This window comes from Tamandua tetradactyla, chromosome X (genome assembly GCF_023851605.1).
Source record: "Tamandua tetradactyla isolate mTamTet1 chromosome X, mTamTet1.pri, whole genome shotgun sequence".
Taxonomy (NCBI): domain Eukaryota; kingdom Metazoa; phylum Chordata; class Mammalia; order Pilosa; family Myrmecophagidae; genus Tamandua; species Tamandua tetradactyla.
Genome location: NC_135353.1, coordinates 121,038,350 through 121,050,697, shown reverse-complemented (window position 1 = coordinate 121,050,697; position 12,348 = coordinate 121,038,350).

Genomic DNA, 12,348 nt, shown 5'->3' with positions numbered 1-12,348 from the left:
GCATGCTTCTGGAGGTCCACGACTGCTCCCCAATTCCCTGGGGCTCCAAATGCGCCCCCCTCAATATCTCCGGAGACCCTGATGTCCCCAAGATGTCCCGAGACGCGATGTCGACACCAGGAAACCCGGGATCCCCGAATCTGCTTCCAAATATCCTGGGGTCCTCAGCCACCCTGCACAAATCCCTTGGGAGGCCCCGATTCCCTAGATATTCCCCGGAACTGCAGACTCTCTCTCTGCAGAGGCCCCGAGCTCCTCCTCAAGCCCCCATTCACCCCAAATCCTGACTGCCGGGGTGTGCTCAGGGACACCGGGAAGCCCGACCGCGCCCGTCTCCCCGGAGACTCCGGAGTGAGCCGGGATCTGGGGCGCGGACCCCTAGAGTAGGTGTGGGTAGGGGGTCTCGGGCCCAGCCCTGGTAGCTGGGCCGCTGCTCGCCGCCACTTGGGCGCCAGAACTGCTGCGTTTACAACCTGCAGGAAGAAAGGCCGGGCGAGGGCGCGGGCAGAGAGCGCGCTCCCCTCTTCCTCCCCCTGGTACCTCCTCGGCCTCCCCTAGGGTCCGTGGCGCCTTCCCGGCGCGGCTCCAAGGCCCGGAGGCGGCCGGGTGGACGTAGGGCCACCAGCGACGCGGTTCGAGCTCCGGGGCACGCTCACTTGGCGACCGGCCTGGGCCTGGACGCAGCTGAGATCGGCCGCTCCCGGCCAGGCGCCCAGCCCCGTGCGGTGACCTACCTGGCGGCCGGCGAGGAGGCCTGGCTGTGTGAGCCCGCACGTGCACTCCGCCTCGCTCGGCCTCAGGCGCTGCCTCTGTTTACTGACCACCGGGGCTGGGCTCCTCTTTCCACCGACGGTTTGTTCCTATCCCGCTTATTCCTCTAAGTGATAGGGAACAAGGGTCTGGGAGAAGTAAGGGCCCCGTCTAGGGTCTAACAACTAAAGATGAAGATGCACAACTGGAACCCAAGTTTGCCAGGGAACTCTGCTGCCTTCAGCAGAGCTTTGCACGTAGTCGGCCTTCTGTAGTTTGCGGTGAATCTTTGCCTAAGACGGTCCCTACTGGGGAAACGGAAGGGTATGGTGGGGCTGGGAAGAGGCACGGCCTTGGAGTCTGTGGGGTCGCGGGGAAATTTGGGTCCCTGAGCATACTGGGGGTGGGGGAGTCAAAAAATGGGGAAGGGCAGGTGCTCTGGAGAGTGGAGGGGAGGTGGAGGCCTGGACTAGAGAAGGCTTGGAAGACCCTGGGGTGTTATGTGACACTGGCCATGGGGATTGAAGCCTGGTCTAGGGTTGAGTTTGAACAGGGGTGTCTGAACATATCGACCAGAATGGAGAGCCCTTGGGCAGACTGCTGCTGCAGTGGAGGGAGGAATGAGGTTGCAGTGAGAGAGGGCCTCAGACTGCCACTTTGCAGAAGAAGAAACTGAGGGTCCCAGGGGCTCAGACACTTGCCTGGCTAGGCATCCCCACCGACCACCCTGCAATCAACCAACACAGAGCTGACCTCAAGCTGCTTACCCCTGAGCACTCAGTTGGTCCATGGCTGTTTCACCAAGGCCTTGGACACAGTCTGATGGTATGATCTCATTTATATGAAATAACTAGAATATGCAGATTCATAGAGACAGAAAGTATATCACAGGTTGGGAGCAGGTAGAGAGTTAATGCTTAATGGGTACAGTTTCTGTTTGGGGTCTTGAGAAATTTTGGTATTAGATGATGATGGAAGCACAACTTTGTGAATGTAATTAATACCACTGAATTGTATACTTGAAAGTGGTTAAAATGGGAAATGCAGTTAAAATGTACATAGATTATCACATTTATGTGGTTTTTAAAAATTTTAATTAATTAAAAAAACTACAAGAAACACAAACATCCTTAACATTTGCTCATTCCGTTCTACATATATAATCAGTAATTCACAATATCATCACATGGTTGCATATTCATCATCATGATCATTTCTTGGAACATTTGCATCAATTCAGAAACAGAAATAAAAAGTCAACAGAAAAATAAAACGAAAACAAAAAAAAATTATACATACCATACCCCTTACCGTTCCCTTTCATTGATCACTAGCATTTCAAACTAAATTTATTTTAACATTTGTTTCCCCTATTATTTATGTTTATTCCTTATGTTCTACTCGTCTGTTGACAAGGTAGATAAAAGGATTATCAGACACAAGGTTTTCACAATCACACAGTCACACTGTAAAGCTATATCATCATACAATCATCATCAAGAAACATGGCTACTGGAACACAGCTCTACATTTTCAGCAGTTCCCTCCAGCCTCTCCATTACATCTTGGATAACAAGGTGATATCTACTTAATGTGTAAGAATAACCTCCGGGATAACCCCTCGACTCTGTTTGGAATCTCTCAGCCATCGACACTTTGTCTCATTTCACTCTTTCCCCTTCTGGTCGAGAAGGTTCTCTCAATCCCTTGATGCTGGGTCTCAGCTCATTCTAGAGTTTTTCTCAATCCCTTGATGCTGAGTCTCAGCTCATTCTAAGATTTCTGTCCCATGTTGCCAGGAAGGTTCACACCCCTGGGAGTCATGTCTCACGTAGACAGGGGGAGGGTGGTATGTTGGCTGGAGAGAGAGGCCACATCTGAGCAACAAAAGAGGCTCTCTTGGGGGTGATTCTTAGGCCTAAATTTAAGTAGGCTTGACCTATCCTTTGCGGGGTTAAGTTTCATATGAACAAACCCCAGGACTGGGGGCTCAGCCTATAGCTTTGGTTGTCCACACTACTTGTGAGAATATCAAGAATTCAACTGGTGGAGGTTGAATTTTTCCCCGTTCTCACCATTCCCTGAAGCGGACTTTGCAAATACTTTCCACTCATTGATCAAATCACTCTGGGATTCATCGGGGCATCACTCTGGACAAACCAACAAAATTTCATGTCCTACCCAAAGTTCCATGTACTTATGTTGTTCAACCAACTATCTACATAAGTTATATTAGGAGATGCACTAGTCAAAATATAAATTTTGTACCAAACAAACATTTTTTGCTTTAGTATCACACATAAGTTGAAATTTTAAAATATTGATTACCATCAATTTTCAGCACCCTGCAGTAATGACATTCCTTTGTTCTTCCTCATGCAAAAATATTTTTTAAAGTTGCACATTTAGTCACTATCATTCTACACTCTAGACATTCCTAGATTACACCATCTCAATGTTTATTGTCTATCTTTGTTTGTGATTTCATTTACGCCCCCAGCCCTCCTCCCTCTATCATCCTCACACTCAGCTCCATTCAGTGTTTTAACATAGTTGTAATAGAGTTAGGTAGTACTGTGCTGTCCATTTCTGAGTTTTTATATTCAGTCCTGTTGCACAATCTGTATCCCTTTAGCTCCAATTACCCAATATCTTACCCTATTTCTATCTCCTGATGGTCTCTGTTACCAACAAAATTCTCCAAGTTTATTCACTAATGTCAGTTCATATCAGTGACACTATACAGTATTTGTGCTTTTGTTTTTGGCTAATCTCACTCAGCATAATGTCCTTAAGGTCCATCAATGCTGTTACATACTTCATAACTTTATTCTGTCTTAAAGATGCATAATATTCCATCATATGTATATGCCACAGTTTATTTAGCCACCTGTCTGTTGATGGACATTTTGGCTCTTGGTAATTGTAAATAATGCTGCTATAACCATTGGTGTGCAAATGTCCATTTGTGTCCTTGTCCTCATGTCTTTTGAGTAGAGACAGCATATAGATGGGTCCTGTTTTTTTAATCCATTCTGCCAGTCTATGTCTTTTGATTGGGGAGTTTAATCCATTAACATTTAATGTCATTACTGCATGGGTAGTACTTTCTTCTACTATTTTGCCTTCTGGATTTTATATGTCAATCTAATTTTCTTTCTTTTTACCTTTACTGATAGTCTTCCTTTCTACACTCTTCTCCACACCTCTATCTTCTGTCTTTTCATATCTGTCTCTAGTGCTCCCTTTAGTATTTCTTGCAGAGCTGGTCTCTTGGTCACAAATTCTCTCAGTGATTTTTTGTCTGAAAATGTTTTAATTTCCCCCTCATTTTTAAAGGACAATTTTTCTGGATATAGAATTCTTGGTTGGCAGTTTTTCTCTTTTAATAATTTAAATATATCAGCCCACTGTCTTCTCGCCTTCATGGCTTCTGCTGAGAAATCTACACATAGTCTTATTGGGCTTCCCTTGTATGTGATGGATTGCTTTTGTCTCACTGCTTTCAAGATCCTCTCTTTCTCTTTGACCTCTGACATTCTGATTAGTAAATGTCTTGGAGTACTTCTATTTGGATCTATTCTCTTTGGGGTACACTGCACTTCTTTGATCTGTAATTTTAAGTCTTTCATAAGAGTTGGGAAATTTTCAGTGATAATTTCCTCCATTAGTTTTTCTCCTCCTTTTCCCTTCTCTTCTACTTCTGGGATACCCACAACATGTATATTCGTGCACTTCATATCGTCCTTCAATTCCCTGAGTCCCTGCTCATATTTTCCCATTTTTTCCCTATATTTTCTTATTCTTGCTGGATTTCGGATGTTCTGTCCTCCAGTTCACTAATCCTATGTTCTGTCTCTCAAAATCTACCATTGTAGGTTTCCATTGTTTTTTCGATCTCTTCTACCATGACTTTCATTCCCATAAGTTCTGTGATTTGTTTTTTCAGATTTTTAGTTTCTTCTTTTTGTTCATTCCTTGTCTTCTTTATATCCTCCCTCAATTCATTGATTTGGTTTTTGATGAGGTTTTCCATGTCTGTTCGTATGTTCTGAATTAATTGTTTCAGCTCCTACATCTCATTTGAATTGTTGGTTTGTTCCTTTGACTGGGCCATATCTTCAATTTTCCTAGTGTGATTTGTTTTTTTTGCTAGTGTCTAGGCATTTAATTACCTTAATTAGTTTATTCTGGAGATTGCTTTCACTTCTTTTATCTAGGGTTTTCTTGCTGGATGAATTTGTTGTCTATCTGTTCTTTGACATTTAGTTCAGCATTTATCTTGATCTCTAGCTTAGGTTTTGTTTAACAGAGGAGAATTTTCCAGTTCTTGATTTCTTGTTTCTTGCACTGCTTGTATGGTGCCTTTTCCCCCCCACACTTAGGAGGGTCTACTTAGGTATTATAGACCCCAGCCGGATTTTCCCAGACCAAACTGGCCTCCTATCAGGAGGAAACAGTCAACTGTGTCGGTTTTCCCTGAGGGTTAGACCTAGCAGGTTGAAAGACTTTCCTGTGAAGTCTCTGGACTCTGTTTTTCTTATCCTGCCCAATATATGGTGCTTGTCTGCCTGCAGGTCCCACCAGCAGAAGATTACGCAGTACCTTTAACTTTGGCTGGGGTTGTGGTGGAGACAGCGGACAGGTTGTAGGCTGGTTTTAATGGCTTCAAATTACCAAGCCCTGGGGTCTGAATTTCTTGAGGGTGGGATTCCACCTGAGTTGGGCTTCACCCCTCCTCTGGGGAAGGCACAGGCTCCAGACAAGCCCTCAAATGAGCTTGTTTCTGCCTATGCCTGGGGCAGTTACAGCCTGAGAAGTCTTGCTGCTGTATCCAAAGCCAGTCAAGCCTTTGTAGAAACACAGCCACAAAAACCTCTGTTTCCTGTTTTTTTCTTCTTCCATCAGCCCTGCCCCCTTGGCGCCGGGGCAAAAATGAGCGACCTCTGCTTTGACCAGGTTCACCTGAGCTGGGGGCCTATTTTTAGTAGTCAGAATTTGTTAATTAATTCCACAATTGGCATTTGGTTGGGCTCAGCCCCTGCTGTTGGTAATGTCTCTTTCCTTTCCCCTCTGCAAGCAGCTTGTGGGGGAGGGGTGCCGGGCACTGGGTGCCGGGCGCCGCAGCATGGGGAACTGACGTTTCTGGGGGTCTCGCAGCTGGTCCAGCTGGTCCAGATTGGGGTACGCTGTGTGTCCGGTCACTGATGTGGCCCCAGGAGTTGGTCTGTACTGTTTCTGGTTATTTAGTAGTTGTTCTGGAGGACGAACTAAAATGCGCACATTGTTAAGCCTCCATCTTGGCCACATTTATGTGTTTTGTTTTTTTCTCAAAAAAAAAAAAGGAATGAAAGAAAACAGCGATTCTTCCCCTAGTGAAGTCAGTTTACAGTTTAGTAGGGGAGAATGAAGTAAACAAAGAGTACAGAGCCGACTTCAAGCAGCTCACTTGGTCCTTGGCTATTTCACTGAGGGGTATGAACAACCTTGTCCTGACGCCCATCCTAGTTGTCTGGGCAACCTCCCTGGTCCATCTTAGGGCCCAGTTTTGTCCAAAGTAAACCAGGCTGAACAGACCTGGTCCCTGCTTTTATTCCTCGCCCAGTCTCCTGCCCCTCCCTCCTCTGACCTGAACTCAATCTCAGGGAGGATACACAGGACCTGTTTCCCTGCTCTGCCCCATACTTGTGGCCTCAGCCACCAAGGGGAACCATCACAGCTCCCCAGATACACCTGCTGTTTTTCGCACCTCCCTGATTTGCAAATGCTGTACCCTCTCGCTGGGAGACCTTTCCCAGGGCCTTGTGTGCCGGGAGGGAGCCTGCCTGCTATCAAGGTTCAGTTCAAAGGCTCCAACCCTCGTTTATTTCATTTCTGAAAACAAAGAACATGTGGTCATATACAGAAGATGGATGGTTGAATACATAGAAAAGTAACTCAACGTGCTTCTGTCTGTGGAAGGGTGCCAGGCTGTTTTCATGTCCTTTGTGCTTTCCTGTGTTTTTCCATGCGAACTGTATTGAGGAGAAAAGCTGTCTGAGCCCTCAGCTCTGATGTCCTCTTCTCCACTAGGATAACTTCCCACCCTGTTTCCAGGGTCAGGTCACCTCACATTCCTCTGGAGACTTCCCCAGTTCTGTGGGACAGCTGGTTATCTGGCTGCCTGGTCTGGGATCCCCTCTGTCCCCCCAACCATGCCCTGGACAATTCAGGCCACACCTGCCCACCTTCTCTTCAGAGATGTCAGGACAGTTCTTTTGTATTGCCCTGTTATGCTGCACAAAACTTCAGCACTGAGCAGGGACCTATAACGTTTGGAAGGAGAAATAAACACAAGGAACAAAATTATACCTATTTTACAGGTTGGTGATAGAAGCCCAGAGAGGATAGGTAACTTTCCCAAGGTGAGAACAGTCTGGAAGAGATGGAGTTTAGATTTGCTCCATCCAGGCTGTCCTGGCTTGAGAGGCTGCTTTCAGGTACCATACTACCCTGCCTTTCTCTTTTGGAGCTGCAGGAGGACTCTGCCTAGCTACCAGCGTCTGTACCAACCCGAGTTGGTAGTTGGGTGTCGGAAGGTTGAGACCCTCTGTACGACAGTTTTCCTCCTTACAATTCTCAATCATTTGTGCATCCTACAGACGATCTCTGACACCTGCTCAGGACCCAACCCCATGCAAGTATGATTGAGGACATGAGGGTGGAATCTGGCCTCTTTCATTAGGAGGCACCTGGTCTGGAGGGAAAGGCACTCATGGGTACTCCTGTGATTGACAACACAGTGTGGCCAGGGTTGGGATCTGCTTACCTGCTGTCCTTGGAGATTGGTACGGAAATATATTTGTCAAAGTAGGACCGTACACCATATTTTATTTAAAGTTACCTCTGTTAATTACTTTTAGACATTTAGACTTCTTATACATGGTTTTCCATTTGTATCCTTATACTGGAACTCACGAGTGTTTCTGGCAGTGTAATGGTTAAGTTCATGCATCAACTTGGCTAGATTATGGTGTCCAGCTGTTTAGTCAAGCAAGCCCTGGCCTGATTGTTACTATGAGGATATTTCCTAGACAGATTTAAATCAGTTGATAGCTATGACTGATTACGTCTGTTATCAACAAAGGAGGTTGCCTATAGCAACGAGAGACATCTCATCCAATCATTGGAAAGGGAGAACTAATGATTTCAGGAGTCAGAAAGAAGAATTTCTCTCTCTACTTTAGCCAGCCAGCTTCTCCTGGGGAATTCATTGAAACTCTCATGGGAATTCCCAGCCTGCAGCCTGCTCTATGGAATTTGGACTTGCCAATCCCCATAGTCATTTGAGTCAATTCCTATAACAAATCTCATAATATTTGCACTATATATTCTTTCTGTTCTGTTTCCCAGGAGATTCCTGAGTATTACAGAGTTGGTAGTAAGAGTGGATTTTGAGAGACAGTATCTTTTTTTTTTAACTTTTTTATTAATTAAAAAAATTAACAAACAAAACATTAAGATATCATTCCATTCTACATATACAATCAGTAATTCTTAATATCATCACATAGTTGCATATTCATCATTTCTTAGAACATTTGCATCGATTCAGAAAAAGAAATTAAAAGACAACAGAAAAAGAAATAAAACGATAACAGAGAAAAAAAAAGATTATACGTACCATACCCCTTACCCCTCAATTTCATTTACCACTAGCATTTCAAACTAAATTTATTTTAACATTTGTTCCCCCTATTATTTATTTTTATTCCATATGTTCTACTTGACTGTTGACAAGGTAGATAAAAGGAGCATCAGACACAAGGTTTTCACAATCACACAGTAACATTGTGACAGCTATATCATTATTCAATCATCCTCAAGAAACATGGCTACGGAACACAGCTCTGCATTTTCAGGCTGTTCCCTCCAGCCTCTCCGCTACATCTTGAACAACAAGGTGATATCTACTTAATGTGTAAGGATAACCTCCAGGATAACCTCTCAACTCTCTTTGGAATCTCTCAGCCATTGACACTTAGTCTCATTTCACCCTTCCCCCTTTTGCTCGAGAAGGTTCTCTCAATTCCTTGATGTTAATTCTCAGCTCATTCTAGGGTTTTTCTCAGTCCCTTGATGCTGAGTCTCAGCTCATTCCAGGATCTCTGTCCCACGAGAGACAGTATCTTAAAGATGAGATTTCTGAATTGATTTTGGGGTTCTGGGAATTGGTTCTCTAATCTGATTAGAGTCAAAGGCACTAATAACTCTATTTCCAATTATCAAGATGACACTGATAGTCCACTGCATGAATTGGCAATAGAGAAACGCAAAATATTACTATTAGATACTGTTACTCAAATAAGGGTCAAGGCTCAGGATCTGAGTGGGTTTTTTTTTGTTGTTGCTGTTATGTTTTGTCTTTTTTCATCTGGTTCAGTCCTTTGTTGGGGGCTTTAATCCCCTTCACATTGTCCACACTGAATGGGTAGCCATCTGTTACTGATGGCTATCCCTGGTGATGGAGAGCTATCTGCCTTTTAAGCAATTTCAGAGAGCACTACTAATCATTAGAAAGCTCTTCCTGAAACAGAGCAAAAGGCTATATTAGGATGTTGGGATTAAGAATTTTTTTCTTCTCTGTTTTTGAAACTGTTGGTAATAATTTTTAAACATTTTTATCATGAAATATGATATATATACAAAAAAGCAATAAATTTCAAAGTACATTTTAACAAGTAGCTATAGAACAGATTTCAAAGTTTGGTAAGGGTTGCAGTTGCACAATTTCAGGTTTTTCCTTCTGGCTGCTCCAAGACACTGGAGACTAAAAAGAAATATCAATATAATGATTCAGTAGTCATACTCATATGTGAAATTCTATCTTCTCTGTTATAACTCCTCCTTCTCCTTTGATCCTTCTCCCAGTCTTTAGAGATATTTGGGTTATACCCATTCTGTTTTCATGTTGAAAAGCGATGCCAACAATATGGATGAGGGATAGAACTGGTTGATGTTCTTGGACAGACTGGCACCTCTAGGTTTCAGGATGTAACTGGCCTAGGAACCATCTGATAGTTTTAGGTTTCTGAAAAGTAAACTTAGTACATGAAACTCTTGTAGAATCTCAGATAGGTGTTCTTAAGGGTTAACAGGATTGATGTTAGTTGGAGTTTGAAAAACTGTGGCAATTAGCAATATCTAGCTGAAACTCACATAAGAGTTGCCTCCAGAATAGCCTCTCAACTCTATTTGAACTCTCTTAGTGATGGATATCTTTTTTGTTTCATTTCTTTCCCCTTCTTGATCAGGAAGGCATTGTTGATCCCACAGTGTCAGGACCACGCTCATCCCTGGGAGAGATGACCCATGTTGCCTGGGAGACTCACACCCCCGATGTCGTTTTTACACCTAGACAAAATTTCGAGGAATTCAAAAGTATTATGATATCGGCTGGTTGTTCCTAAATATGCTAGATATAGTTGTAAAAGAAAGGGAAGAGCTCAAGGCTTCAAATTTCCAGCTCAAGCACTGCAGGAAAGATATGAAAATTTCTATGTGTGCCCTGAAAGAAAGTCTTATTTCTTGTAACCGCAGACTTGCGATTTCTGAAAACCAGACCCAGAGTTTCATTTTTTCAAGTGGCTGAATTACAGTGTAAATGGAACTGCCAACATTACAGAGTGTCTTTTGTCAAAGTGAGGGTGTTGATTGGAAAGGAATGGGATCCTGAAAATTGGGACATATGGGCTGATAAAGATGACAGTAGGGACACTGAAACCCTAGATTCTTCTGAGTCTTCTTTGTCAGATAAAATTGTAAAGGTCTTTCCCAAGGAATCAGCCATCCAGTTTCCACCTAAAGAAACTAACCCTGTGGTGCCTGATAAACCTGTAATTGTCTCTCCTGAGGAAGCAGCCCTCACTCCTCTGTCTGTAGATATTAACCCTGGTTTACCAGATGATGCTTCCGTGGAATGCCCTGAGGTAGTTGGCTTGCAAGACACTGCTAATTCTTCTCATGGCTCACTCCAGCCATACCTCTTTTCTTCCAGACCTATAACTAGACTGAAGTCCTAACAGGCCCCAAAATGTGAGATACAGAGAGTGATCCATGAGGAACTGTGCTACTCTCTGAAAGAACTGCATGATATTTCCAATTTATATAGGCAGAAATCAGGAGAATATGCATAGGAATGGATATTAAGGGTATAGAATAATGTTGGAAGGAACAAAGTTGGTTTGAAATACTTATGTATCCCAGAAAAGCCATGTTCTTTTTAAAAAATGTTTTTATTGAGAAATATTCACACACATTACAGTGCATACATGCTATACAATCAGTGGCTCACAATATAAACACATAGTTGTATATTCATCACCATGATCATTTTTAGAACATTTTCAACACTCCAGAAAAAGAAAAAAATCATACATCCCATACCTCTTACCCCTCCCTCTCATTGATGACTAGTATTTCACCCAATTTTTAATGATTTTATCCCCCCATTATTTATTTTTTATCCTCATTTTTTTACTCATCTGTCCATACCCTGCATAAAAAGAGCATAAGACACAAGGTTTTCACAATCACATGGTCACATTGTAAAAGCTATATAGTTATACAATCATCTTCAAGAATGAAGGCTACTGGATGAAATGGACAACTTTCTAGGAAGACATGAACAACCAACTTTGACTCGAGAAGAAATAGACGACCTCAACAAACCAATCACAAGTAAAGAAATTGAATCAGTTATTAAGAAGCTCTTCAAAAAGAAAAGTCCAGGACCAGATGGCTTCACATGTGAATTCTACCAAACATTCCGGAAAGAATTAGTAGCAATCCCGCACAAATTCTTCAAAAAAATTGAAGAGGAGGGAAAGCTACCTAATTCATTCTACAAAGCCAACATCACCCTCATACCAAAGCCAGACGAAGATATTACAAAAAAAGAAAACTACAGACCAATCTCTCTAATGAACATAGATGCAAAAATCCTCAACAAAATTCTAGCAAATCGAATCCAGCCACACATTAAAAGAATTATACATCATGACCAAGTAAGATTCATCCCAGGTACACAAGGATGGGACAACATAAGAAATCAATTAATGTAATACACCATATCAACAAATCAAAGCAGAAAAACCACATGATCATCTCAATTGATGCAGAAAAGGATTTGACAAAATTCAACATCCTTTCCTGTTGAAAACACTTCAAAGGATAGAAATAGAAGGGAACTTTTTCAACATGATAAAAGGAATATATGAAAAACCCACAGCTAACATCATCCTCAATGGGGAAAAACTGAAAACTTTCCCCCTAAGATCAGGAACAAGACAAGGATGTCCATTATCACCATTGTTATTCAACATTGTGTTGGAAGTTCTAGCCAGAGCAATTAGACAAGAAAAAGAAATACAAGACATCAAAATTGGAAAGGAAGAAGTAAAATTCTCACTGTTTGCAGATGATATGGTACTATATGTCAAAAACCCCAAAACATCCACAGCAAAACTACTAGAGCTAATAAATGAGTAGAGCAAAGTGGCAGGTTACACGATCAACACTCAAAAATCTGTAGTGTTGAAGATGGCAGCTTAACAAAGT